This window comes from Vigna umbellata, chromosome 4, assembly GCF_029865625.1.
Source record: "Vigna umbellata cultivar VRB3 chromosome 4, Vumbellata_1.0, whole genome shotgun sequence".
NCBI classification, from domain to species: Eukaryota; Viridiplantae; Streptophyta; class Magnoliopsida; order Fabales; family Fabaceae; genus Vigna; species Vigna umbellata.
Window position 1 is genome coordinate 40,289,266 of NC_142168.1, and position 12,774 is coordinate 40,302,039.

Sequence of the window (12,774 nt, forward strand, 5' to 3'; positions counted from 1 at the left end):
ATCGAATAACATCCAAGTTGATAGAGCGATAACCTGCGCATAACCTTATAAGTTTGGAACAGAGATGTTAGTTTATTTATTGGATTAGAAGTATATGAACTATCTGATAAGTTTGGCAAATGTAGAAAAATGTAAAAGGATTTAACGACAATTTTTATTATATAAATAACATTTGTGTTTTTTTAAGACAAAAAGAATTATAATTTCAGATTTTTAAAAATAATTAGATTTTTATTAAATTTATTGGTACTTTTATTTTCTTTTAAATCTAGAAGGGATTTTTTATTTAGACCAGTAATTTGTTCATATTAGTTTATATAATGAGTTTAATCAAATTTAATTTTTATTTATTTTCGGAAATTTATTTATTTTTATTTCTCAATTTCATATACTGTTATATTGAGTTTATATATTTTATAATTTTTTTATTTGTGTAATTTTACACAGAATCATGTAATAAAACATTAGCTGCTTTAAAGTATAATGTTATTTTTTTTAATTCAAATTACATAAAAAGTTTAAAACGTAAGCCAACAAATACTAAACGTAGAAAAATAGTTAATTGTATTTATAAAATTAAAATAAGTAATTATTGAGAAAAAGAAATTAAGGATAATAATTAAATAAGCTACAATTAGTTAGAAGTTAGCTTAAGTAAATTATAGTTTGCAATTCATAAGCTAAAACTCCTAAAATAAACTATTTTGCAATACCTATTATTCTGGTTTAAACTTTAGGTAGCTTCAAAATAGAGCATTAAAGTCCATGCTCTTATATTGTTTTTGCATTTATAACTAATATGGTTAGCAACAATTTACATATCCTGGTACATGTTCCAATATAAAGTATTGGAAACTATATTTATATTTATCGATTTTTAGAACAAATTTATCTTATAAACACTTTCAAGATTATAGGAAAATATATTTTAAGTTACCTGATTTTATCGAAATTCCCATTGATTTTATATTTCGTTATGATCATATGATGTAATGTATATGTGTTCTCCAATCTTTTTATTCGGTATATGGGTGTTGGCCTATTATGAAAGTACACAATTTCTCGGTATCAAGTTGATAGGATAAAGAGTTAAGCAATTTTAGAAGCTTATCCATGTAGTGAGAATAGGAACCTCAATTTTGGCTCAATATATGGATATTGTCTTATTATGACTATACACAATCTTAAACAGATTTAGGTGCAAAGGCTTAGATGATTTTAGAAGCTTATCTATATTATGTCCGATCTCAACTTGGTATATGGATTTTGTTTTGTTATGACATACAACCACCAACTCTCAGCTGATTTAGATATAAAAGCTTAGACAATTTTAAAAGGTCGTCCACATCATGATGGTACATTAAGTAAGATTGCTTTTATGTTTTGAGTATGTTGATCTTAGTTGTTTCAAGATCAACCTACAATCAAGTTAGGAGTTGCTTAGTTGTGCTAAGATCATCCTCTAGCTACCTTGGGATTGATTTATATAGATGACCTTAGTTGTGTTAAGATCAATCTTCAATTGTGTTGAGAATGATTTATGTAGTTGACCTTACCTGTGTTAAAATTATCCTATAGTCATGGTAGGAGTAATTTATATAGTTAACCTTAACTGTGTTATGATTAGTCTATACTTAATTTGGGATTGATTTATGTAGCCGACCTTAGCTGTGCTAAAATGAGCTTTTGGTCATGATAGGATGGATTATTTAGTTGACCTTAGTTGTATTATTATCATCCTCCGATTGTGTTGGGATTGATTTATGCAGCTAATCTTAGTTGTGCTAAGATTGGTCTCTATGCTAGACTTTATTTACGTAGTTAACCTTAGTTGAGTCTCTTATGTATCTTAATACTTATTTTGCAATATGATAATGATCCTTGACTAGAACAATACATAAATTTTAACAACAAAATTATAGCAAACTTATGTTTTAGTCTAATGGTTGTAAGATACAGTAGACTATCAATTAAGCTTTTATAGGTAAAAGTTTCTACTTTTCTGTTGACATCATTAAGTGACAACTTATCATTTACAACAAAGAGTTTTTTCATTGGTTTTCAATCATTTAAAAAAAGTTTATTTCACATTAAAACGGTATCCAATCAATTTTTGTTGTCAATGCAACTAGCAACCTAATTGTATGATGTCTTGGCACCAAAACAAATGTATTTGAAAAATCAATTCCATCATAGCCTTTAGCAATCAATCTAGACTTTAGTTTGTTTCCAAAACCCTTAAATTTTTCATTACTTAGCTTGTTTTACAACTTGCTAGGTTTTATTTCTTTTCATTACTTAGCTTGTTTTACAAGTTGCTAGGTTTTATTTCTCTCAAGCGTATTCATCTCCTCCTACATAACACATTTCCACCCATTTATTTTAGCAGCTTCATTGTATTCTTTAGGTTCTATGAATAATTGTTATACCTTCCATAAATTTTAGCAAGAGTTCTAATGCCTCTGGAAAATCATCATCATCATCATCTAAATCTTCTTCAACTTCTGAATATTGTTCTTAGAGATTGTCCATTCCAAGTTAGGTTTTTTCTTGAGGCTTATACTTTGCAATTCTCCCAATTCCATATAGAAAACTTATCAAACTTCACATTTCTACAAATGATAGTCTTCTTCATCAAAGGATTGTATATCATATAACCTTTGGAGTTATTACTATATCCCAAAAAAATATCAACTTCTAATTTGTGATCTAGCTTGTTGCTCTTAACATATAGAACAAGAGTATAACGTATACAACCAAAGGCTTCCTTCTATACTATTCTTTAAAAGGTGTTTTTCTTTTCTAGGCTTTGGTAGGCAACACACTCAATAAGTATGTAGAGGTATTAGTTGCTTTTGCACAAAATTACTTTTAAAAATCTTTTTTAATGAGTAAACACCTTGTCATCTCTATAATTGACCTATTTTTCCTTTCACTTATCCCATTTTGTTGAGGAGTGTAAGCAATAATTAACTAATGTTGAATTATAGCCTTTCCATTATTAGTAATGAGCTTTTTAATTCTTCATTCAGCCTTATTTTCAATTACAAGCTTGAACTTTTGAAAAACATCAAACACCTTTGACTTTTATTTTAGAAAAAAAACACCCAACTTATCCTTGTAAAATTATCTACAAACAACAGAAAGTATTGACTACCATTTTAAGATGGTGAGATCATTAGGCCACACACATCAGTGTGTATAAGCTGCAATTTTTCAATCCAGCTTACTTCAATAAAAAAAATGGAAATTTTCTTTGGTTTTATATTGAAATACATCACACACATCATCATGTTCTTGAATAGAAGGCATATTTTGAACTAGTTATTATTTCATTACCTTTAAGGTTGAGTACTAAAATGGCAAAGCCTTTTATGCCATAAGGAAGAATAACCTACTTAATTTGGAAAAGCTTGCACAATAGTTTGTTTCCATTCTAAAGGAAAACTTTTCTCTCTCGTTTTAATAGACAATATCTCACATCCAAAGATATATGCACATCCAAATATATGGCATACCATAAAATGCAAAGCAGAAGTCCTTTCAAGCATTTGTTCCACAATTAAAAGACTTTGAGTTCAATGAGGCACAAATAAAACATTTGAAATGTATTAGATACTTGATGGGGTTTCAACAAAAACCACTCGCTTGCTTTTAACATCAATACTTTCATCATTATCAATAGTGACTTTGGAGAAGTAGGACCAATCAAGTTTCTCTAGAAAACTTGCATCACGAGTCATATGATTAATATACCTATGAGACAAACTTCGTTACTACTACTTTTAAAATAACAATAAGTAACAAATAACTGCTTCTTAATTTGTTCTTGATGGTCAACAACTTAAGCGTGCTGACCTTACTGCTTTACCTTGATTTGCAAATTTTTTCTATATTACCAAGTTAGTTGGAAACCCTACATTTGACTTCAAATATGAACAAACAATAATATTGTATATGGTTTGCCTTTTTACAATAAGGAAAGGTGGAAACTTATCTTTCCAACCTTCACTTTTGTTGTTGTCTTGTTCTCTTTTTCCTTTCCATTTCTTCCTACCAAAGGGTCCTTTTTCATAGCTACTGACCTTGAGGTTTGTTTTTAGATTTAGCCACAAAAGAACCTTCCACATTATCTTCCATTGTAAGTGATCTTTACTTAGTGGATTGAAAAGCATTGACAAGTTCTGCAAATGAAGTCAGAAAAACCTTTATTTTCTCTAAGAGATGAGATTTTTTACTCAAACATATCTTTGGAAGACACACCGATATTTTCTCCACAACATTTTTATCTTTAAGCTCTTCACCTAGCAATCTAATTTGAGTAACCAGTTTGAAAATTTATTAAAAAACTTCATTATTTTAGACTCCTTCAGTTTATTGCTTGAATTTCTCTTCTCCGATTCATTGCCTTCATTCTTCTTATTCTTTAACTACCTTGGAACTCCTCCTCGAGCTTGTCTCAAGTTTTTTTTGTTGCCTCAAGAGTCAATATCTTTATAAAAAGAGTCAATATGATGTATTGTTGCATGTATAATGACAAGTGCTCTACCTTCCTTTGCTATTCTTCATTATGAAATCTTATTTGAGGCAATGTTGGGTTGTTTGATAAAGGAACTAGATTACTTCCATTTACCGTCACTTCCCACAAAGTTTGATCTCCTCAAAGAAGTTCTCATTTTTGTAGCCCACATAATTCTTTTATACATTGTTAGTAAATAATGGTTGCTTAATGTCATTCTTCTTTTGAGTATTTTTTTTATTTGCATACGATTTTTCAACTGATTTCACTCCCTCACAAACCCTTAAAAATAAGAAACTCTTTGATACCATGTAATGAAATAAGAGAAACATTGGAAAATCAGAGAAAAGGTAGATACTCTACTTTAATTTTTTGAGTGTAAAATTACAAAAGATTTGTCTTTGTTCAATAAATGCAAGAGAGATGTAAACTTGTATAAAATAATTTTACCTAATCAATGACTATGCAATCAACTTTATCACAAAAATAAGATTTATAATTAAATTTAACCACCGATCAAATAGAAAATAAAATCTTAAATTATCTTTGAAAAATCTCAAATTTTGACAGCCATATATATTTGTAGGTTGAAAAACATATATCAATATAATTGAACATGAAGTTGAACATGATGTAAGCACTAGGGCATCAATGAGAGGCTTCGTGGCAAAGAATGGTTAATTTTTTCACCCTTTCTGAATGGCATATGCTAGAGTGTGAATCCGAAAGTGATAAAGAAAAGCTTAGCTGCACTTTTAGCTATCGTGGAGCTGAATATTTCTCAAAAAGAACAACAGACGTGGAAGATGAAGGTATGGCATGGCAAGGCTTTATGTGCTATGATGAGAATGTTAGTAATCTGAGATTGGAAATTGGGAAGATAAAGAAACATGCTGCACTTGCACTTAGTGACTTAACTTTCGTGTTGTCATCGTCTTATAGAATATTAGAATAATCTATATCTGCATAATCATTGGTTACATATTACCTTTACCACTCATAATTCTCCTCCACAAGAGCAAGATTCATGTTGCATGGCTGCAAAGTAGTCACACCATTGCAAAGGGTTCAGTGCTTGGAATATTCTAACATACTTTTTGTATACTAAACTGCAAAATGTCCCCTTTATTCCACATATTTCTCTTTAAATTTCTACATTTGGTTCTGATTTTGATAATTGTTGATCATCTTATTTTGAAGTCTCAATTATGATACGGTGAATTAATTGCTATTTTAGAATCAATTACTTTTATAAGTGTAACTTGTTTAATCTACATGACAGCTATCGTATTTAAAAGATCATAAGGTTGATTCAATTTACATAAAATATAAATTTCAAATACCGGTTGTTATTATATTATAAAATGATGTAAAACATTATAACTTTTTAATATTAGTTATATGCAACTAATAAAAACAATATATTTTTTATTATAGTGATTACTTGTAGAAAGTTATTTCCTTGGTTAAAGACAAAAGTGACAAAGGTTAATATATTTTTATAATTTGATTCCATCAATTAATGTATCTCTTTCTTTTTGGTGTCACTCTTCTCCTCAAGGTTGTATACATTGTATTTGATAGTCAAAAGGTCTTTTACAAAAAAAGAAGAAGAAAGTTTTTCACAAGTTTCTTAGGTATATATTTACTTAAATATATGTTGATTTTCTCATAATTTGAGTGTGTGTCTATTTAAACTTATTCATTTTTTTTATTTTTCAAAAATTACAAAAAAAATGTCTTTAAAGACAATAAAGTATTATTTTCTTAAATTTCGAGTATTGAATAAAAAGTTCCATTACAGTGAAATAGAAAGAGTTCTTCTTATCTGACTTGTATACATCCGAATTTCCTATATTAATCGATGGTCCAACTTCTAACTATTTTGTTGAAAATCAATTCATGTGTCCAAAAGTACCAACGGATGTAGAAGAAAAAGAGGTAAACGAAAAGATTGTACCTTTAATACATGGGAGAACACTTTTCTTTGTAGGTTTATGTCCATTTTAAAGCTAGGTTGGAGTTAAATGATAATTTTCTTTAATATACAATTAAGTGGTATGAGTATATAGCATTCTCCTAAAACTCAAGACCATTAAAGGTTCACATATGAAACTAGTTCACAGTCCATTACTTTTATAAATCTTTAAATTAATTTTAAATGTACAATTTTCACTATTACAAAAGAGAAGTTTTTTTCTTCATGTATGGTATCTTGCTTGTTTTTGTCTCAAGTTTTAAAGTTATTTAGGCATTTTGATGAGCTAACAAAGTTATTTGGTATAACGTCGATTTGTGTTAGAATTCTAGTACGAAATATTTGTTGTTGGACAAATACAAAAATGGATAAATTGGTTTGATATTAAATATTGAAACTTTAAATATTTTTCTCTTAAAAATCAGGGATTTGTAAAAGTCTTTACTTTATTTTAACTTACAAATCACAACTCTAAAATAAAGAGATAGGAATAAGAGAAATTTATACAATAATTTTTATATTGATTGATATCAAAAGATCATAGGTTCAATTATTAATCAATTCAATTATAGATTGATTAATTAAACACTAAATCAAACTCAAAATTACAACCACCACTACACAAATATATAATTTACTAGGAGTTAATTTTTGGCAGTTATACACCTAACCACAGTTAAGTTTTTTTTTTTTAAATATCTGTCGGTTTTAGAAGTAAACTATTGGTAAGGTTAAGGGTAGTAGTTCTTTTTTAAAACATTTATGGCAGGTTTATGAAGTAAATCGCTAGTAAGGGATGTGAAATTATTGAAATCCGTAATATCTTTATATCCACGTTCGTCATCTCTTCTTTTTCACTTGCTTCAGTTTTTGGCCGCATATGCTTCACTTTCCAAATTCTCCTATCCTCGTGCATTAGATTATTCTTCATGCCTGTGCATCAGAGTCGTCCTTGGCCTTGCCCTTGTGTCGTTGTTCGGTTTGCCATTGTTTGTCAAACGCAATCCCTAAAATCCCTAAGTTTAGGTTTTCTTCTTCCTCTATTAATAAGTCTTCTTCCTTCATCCTGTTAGTTTGTCGCTATTGTCGTCTAACCCTCTCTTTTGTTCTCTGTTTATTGTGTTTTTCGTTCGCAATCCCTAAGTTCATGCTTTCTTTCTCTTCCATTACAGATTGGTCTTTGGCCCCATCATTGTGTCGCCCTTAACGAACCACTCTTCTCTTCTTTGTTCATTATCTTCTCCATTGTTGGGAATTGTCGCAATCCCTAAATTGGATTCAATTTTCAGTTCATCATTATGGTGTCTTCTTCCACAATTCATAATTCCATCGTGGCCTAAATCTCAAATCTATTTTCCATATCCCCCTACATTATTCTCACCACCCCTGATTCATCTCTAATCTGTAGAAATTTTAAACGCTCTCTTAAACCACTTTGTATAAATCTGGGAAATGTACTCTTATTATTATAAATTTTCTGGACAACTATCCAGAACATACACAAACAAACACAATACTTTAATCTCTTAAACTCACAACAAAAAACTCACAAAATAACAACCCAACACAAAGTGCAACCCCTCTTTTCTTCTCTGGTACTCCACGGCACACACACCACACTCCTCTATTTTTCTCTCTTTCCACACACTCACAATATTCCTTTCTTTCTTCTCACACACAAGAATACCCACTTCTTTCTTTCTTCTTCTCGGTGGTGTGCCACTCCCTCTCTCTGTACTTTTCTCTATTCATGGGTTGCATACCCTTCTACCTTTCTCACAAAACACCATGACTTTGGTGGTTTCTCCCTTTCTGGTTTTCTCTCACAAAACCGTGAGGCTTCTCTCTGCCCATTCCCACGGTGCACACACTTTAGTGTGCCACACTCCTTTCACACCTATCAAGCATACATTTATAATAAAACCAAACAACCAAAGCTTACCTAACATCTCCACTCACTACATGGATAATGATGCCAACACAATACCTAACTCCTTTTGACTAAGAGATGCACTTACGGTGGAAATATGCTGACACTTTCCACACTTCTTTTCATATCATTAAAAACATGTGGGTCCATTTAAAATTTATCCAACAAAACTCCCCCATAAATTTTAAACGGGTTTTATCGATTCTTCGTCTTTACATCTCGACCTCTTTTCCCAGATCTCTTTTCTCTGTTCTCTCTACTCCCTGGATCGTCTTGGTCTTGAGTGTTCCGAATTCATCTCCTTCAAATTTTCAAACTCCCCTTCTCAGAGTTTGAAGCCGGTCTTGCCTAACACAGTTGTCCCGTGCATGCGTCTTTTGAAGATGCCTCCTTTGCTATCTTCTCACCGCAGCTGGACTTCTCTGTCCTTCACTCGTGTCTTTTTCACCGCAACAAACTGGGCCGCAAATTTTCTCTTCGTTCTTTGTGGGTTCTCATTTCCCACACTCCACAACATCCCAAACGCCGGGATCCAAGAAGAACATTCATCTGCAGACTCCAATCACTATAGTTGACTCACTTGGTCAACTGAACCAGGGACACTGTTTGCAAGATCAACCATCTCTTACTCTCTCTCTTTTCACTCTCTCTTTTTTTTTCACTCTTTTTTTTCGGACACTCAAACTCTCACAGCTCTGATACCAATTTGTAGAAATTTTAAACGCTCTCTTAAACCACTTTGTATAAATCTGGGAAATGTACTCTTATTATTATAAATTTTCTGGACAACTATCCAGAACATACACAAACAAACACAATACTTTAATCTCTTAAACTCACAACAAACAACTCACAAAATAACAACCCAACACAAAGTGCAACCCCTCTTTTCTTCTCTGGTACTCCACGGCACACACACCACACTCCTCTATTTTTCTCTCTTTCCACACACTCACAATATTCCTTTCTTTCTTCTCACACACAAGAATACCCACTTCTTTCTTTCTTCTTCTCGGTGGTGTGCCACTCCCTCTCTCTGTACTTTTCTCTATTCATGGGTTGCATACCCTTCTACCTTTCTCACAAAACACCATGACTTTGGTGGTTTCTCCCTTTCTGGTTTTCTCTCACAAAACCGTGAGGCTTCTCTCTGCCCATTCCCACGGTGCACACACTTTAGTGTGCCACACTCCTTTCACACCTATCAAGCATACATTTATAATAAAACCAAACAACCAAAGCTTACCTAACATCTCCACTCACTACATGGATAATGATGCCAACACAATACCTAACTCCTTTTGACTAAGAGATGCACTTACGGTGGAAATATGCTGACACTTTCCACACTTCTTTTCATATCATTAAAAACATGTGGGTCCATTTAAAATTTATCCAACATAATCTACCCTTTAATCTCATAGAGAGGTTTCATTCGCATAATCGTTGTTTTCTCCTTGATGATTGAAGGTCCAAAGTGGTAAGGAGAGCACGAAGGTCGAGGGGTTAAGAGCTCAAAGGCTTTCGGTGTCAAAGGTTTTGATCTTGAGAAGAATTAGAATCAGGTATGAGAGAGCTAACCTGTGTGTGTCCTTGATTCTTTTGCTTGAACGAATGTGATAAAATGATATGTTCTAATGTTGCCATGAATTTTTATGTTGGCTAGTTAATGTTATAATATGCTAGGTTGCTAGAGTATAATTTGATGAAGAATCTGACATTTTGATTGGACTACCATGTTCTTGACTTGGGTTGTTAATGAACTGTAGTATGGATACCTAAAACTAGGACTAGTTGATACATGTGTCATTGTTTTGTTTGCTTAATGGTTTAATTATATCAATAAGCTATGAATGGTCTATATGTTGGCTTGTTGGTGCATATATGAGTCGATGACTTTTTTAGTTGTGTCATAATATGTTGTGTCTAAAAGGGAAGTCTAATCGTGATTCCATACTTAGTGTTTTATTCATTCATTGTTTAAAAGCAGTTGAATTTGATAATTAAGTGAGTGTCTTGCTTAGTGTTTTATTTAGTGTTTTATTTAGTCATTGTTTACTTTTAACACTAAGTAGGTGTTTAACTTAGTATTAAATTATTCCAGGTAATAATTTCATAACTAAGTAGGAGAACTACTTAGTTTTGAATTTTTCAATTCCATAAGTAAGTGAGACTATTTCAGTCTTCAAATTTATAACTGTTAGATATATTATCTTTATTTAATATTTATCTTTTATCTTTTAGTTTGTTATTATTTCTTATTTGTATTTTGGGCTTAGCCCATATTTCTTCTATTATAAATAAAAGACCTTGTGTGTATATTCAACGCAAGGGAGATTAATCTCATACATAGTTTTTACTATATTCAACATGGTATCTAGAGCCTAAGGTTCTTTTGAGGAAAAAAAAACTTATGTTGCATTTGACATTACACCCACCGCTGCCTGCGGCGTCATCATCTACTACAACCACTATGGAGTTCTAGTTTCGACCGACGATCACATGGTTTTGATCGTCTTAGCCAGGCGACCACCATGCCATCAACGACTCCTTTATTGGAGCTCCTATGCACTCTCAACACCTTTTGAAGTTGTAGATTTGCTCCCTTTTTCGTTGTGCAAGGTGGCATGTCTAGTAAAAATTTAGAGTGTCGAGGTCGCTCGTTTTCCTCTTTCAGGTTCATCGTGCATTGTTGCATGTCCCGTCTCCTCTCAAACAACTATTTAGAGCATCAAGGTTGCTTTTTTTTCCTTTTTCAGATGCCTTGATTGGAGAATCTTCGATTTTTATGGTTTCTCTCTCCTGTTCATCCATGGCTTCTTCCACTATCGTCTCTTTTGACCTCCCTTTTGCTACCATTGCGTTTGTTGCATCCATATATGCTTTTTCTTCCATGGAAAATATGGTTTTTGTTAGTTTATTTATAGTTGTGGGTTCTCTCTAACAATGACCTTTTTATCCACTAGATGTCAACAATGCATTCTTCAATGATGATTTGCAAGAAGAGATTTACGTGGAGCAATCTCCCAAATTTTTTGCTTAGGGGGGAGTCTTTTGGATTGGTATTTGATCTGCTATGTCGTCTTGCAAATCATTAGAAATTTGGTGTCACTCGAGTGCAGAAGCATATATTGTCATTAAGTCTTTATGAATTATATTAGTAACAAGCTTGATACATACGATTTGTATGCATTAGCTTGAGGGGAAGTGTTAGATATATTATCTTTATTTTATATTTATCTTTTATCTTTAGTTAGTTTGTTATTATTTGTCATTTTTATTTTGGGCTTAGCCCGTATTTCTTCTTTTATAAATAGAAGACCTTATTTGTATATTCAACACAAGAGACATTAATCCCATACATAGTTTTTACTATATTTAACGATAACAAACTTGGTATAAGACTTAGTTTTGTAACCAGTTTAGTAAATTCTTCTTATGTAGTGTACTTCATTGAATATGGTTACTTATTCTAACCTTTCAATCTTCTTGGCATGAACAAAGTTCGTTTTAATGAACAAATCATAGATAGACATGCCTCGAAATACAAGCAAATATATGGGAGGATTGAATACCTTCTTTGACTTCGCATTCACTAATAGTGGTGTTAGGGGATAGATAATATGTACATGTCAGAAGAAAGAATAAATAGAAATCATTGGGCTTCTTTTGTTGAGTATTGAATTAATGAAAGAACAAAGGTAAAACCTATATTCCTTCCCTTAAAATTGTGTTATAATTTAATGACTTTTTTTGACAAATGTTATGAGATTGCCTTAAAAAATAAGCAAAATAGGACAATGCAAACTCTTGCTCACACAAGGGGTTCAAAGAGCATTGCAAGGAAGGGGAAAGAAATGGTGAAGTGTTATTATTCTTTATTTTTCTATTTTTCATAAGATCTATGATATAATTAATATGCATAATGGTCATTTTCACAAGAAAAAGAGTGTGGGCACAAAGTAAGTAGAGGAAAAGCCTGGATAGCTACATGTTAGAAAAGTGATGCCTTGTATCTCAAGCTAAGAGGGAGGGTGAATTGGATTTTGCCTTAAAAAATTGTTATTTTTAAAAGCTTAACAAAATATTTGGTTTTCTTGAAATCAATAAAATAAGTATGATGAATCAACAATAAAAGAGAAAGGATAAAGAAAGATCAACACAACAATATATATTGGTTTGGCCAAACATACATCCAATATTCTTTTAACAACCTTAATTGAAGGGATTCTACTATAATGATTGAGTTACAAGAATACAGAGATATTCCATCTCAATGTACTTCTCACCCCACTCAAAATCACCATAGTAAAGAGATGTGAATACCCTCACAATCTTACCAAAGTA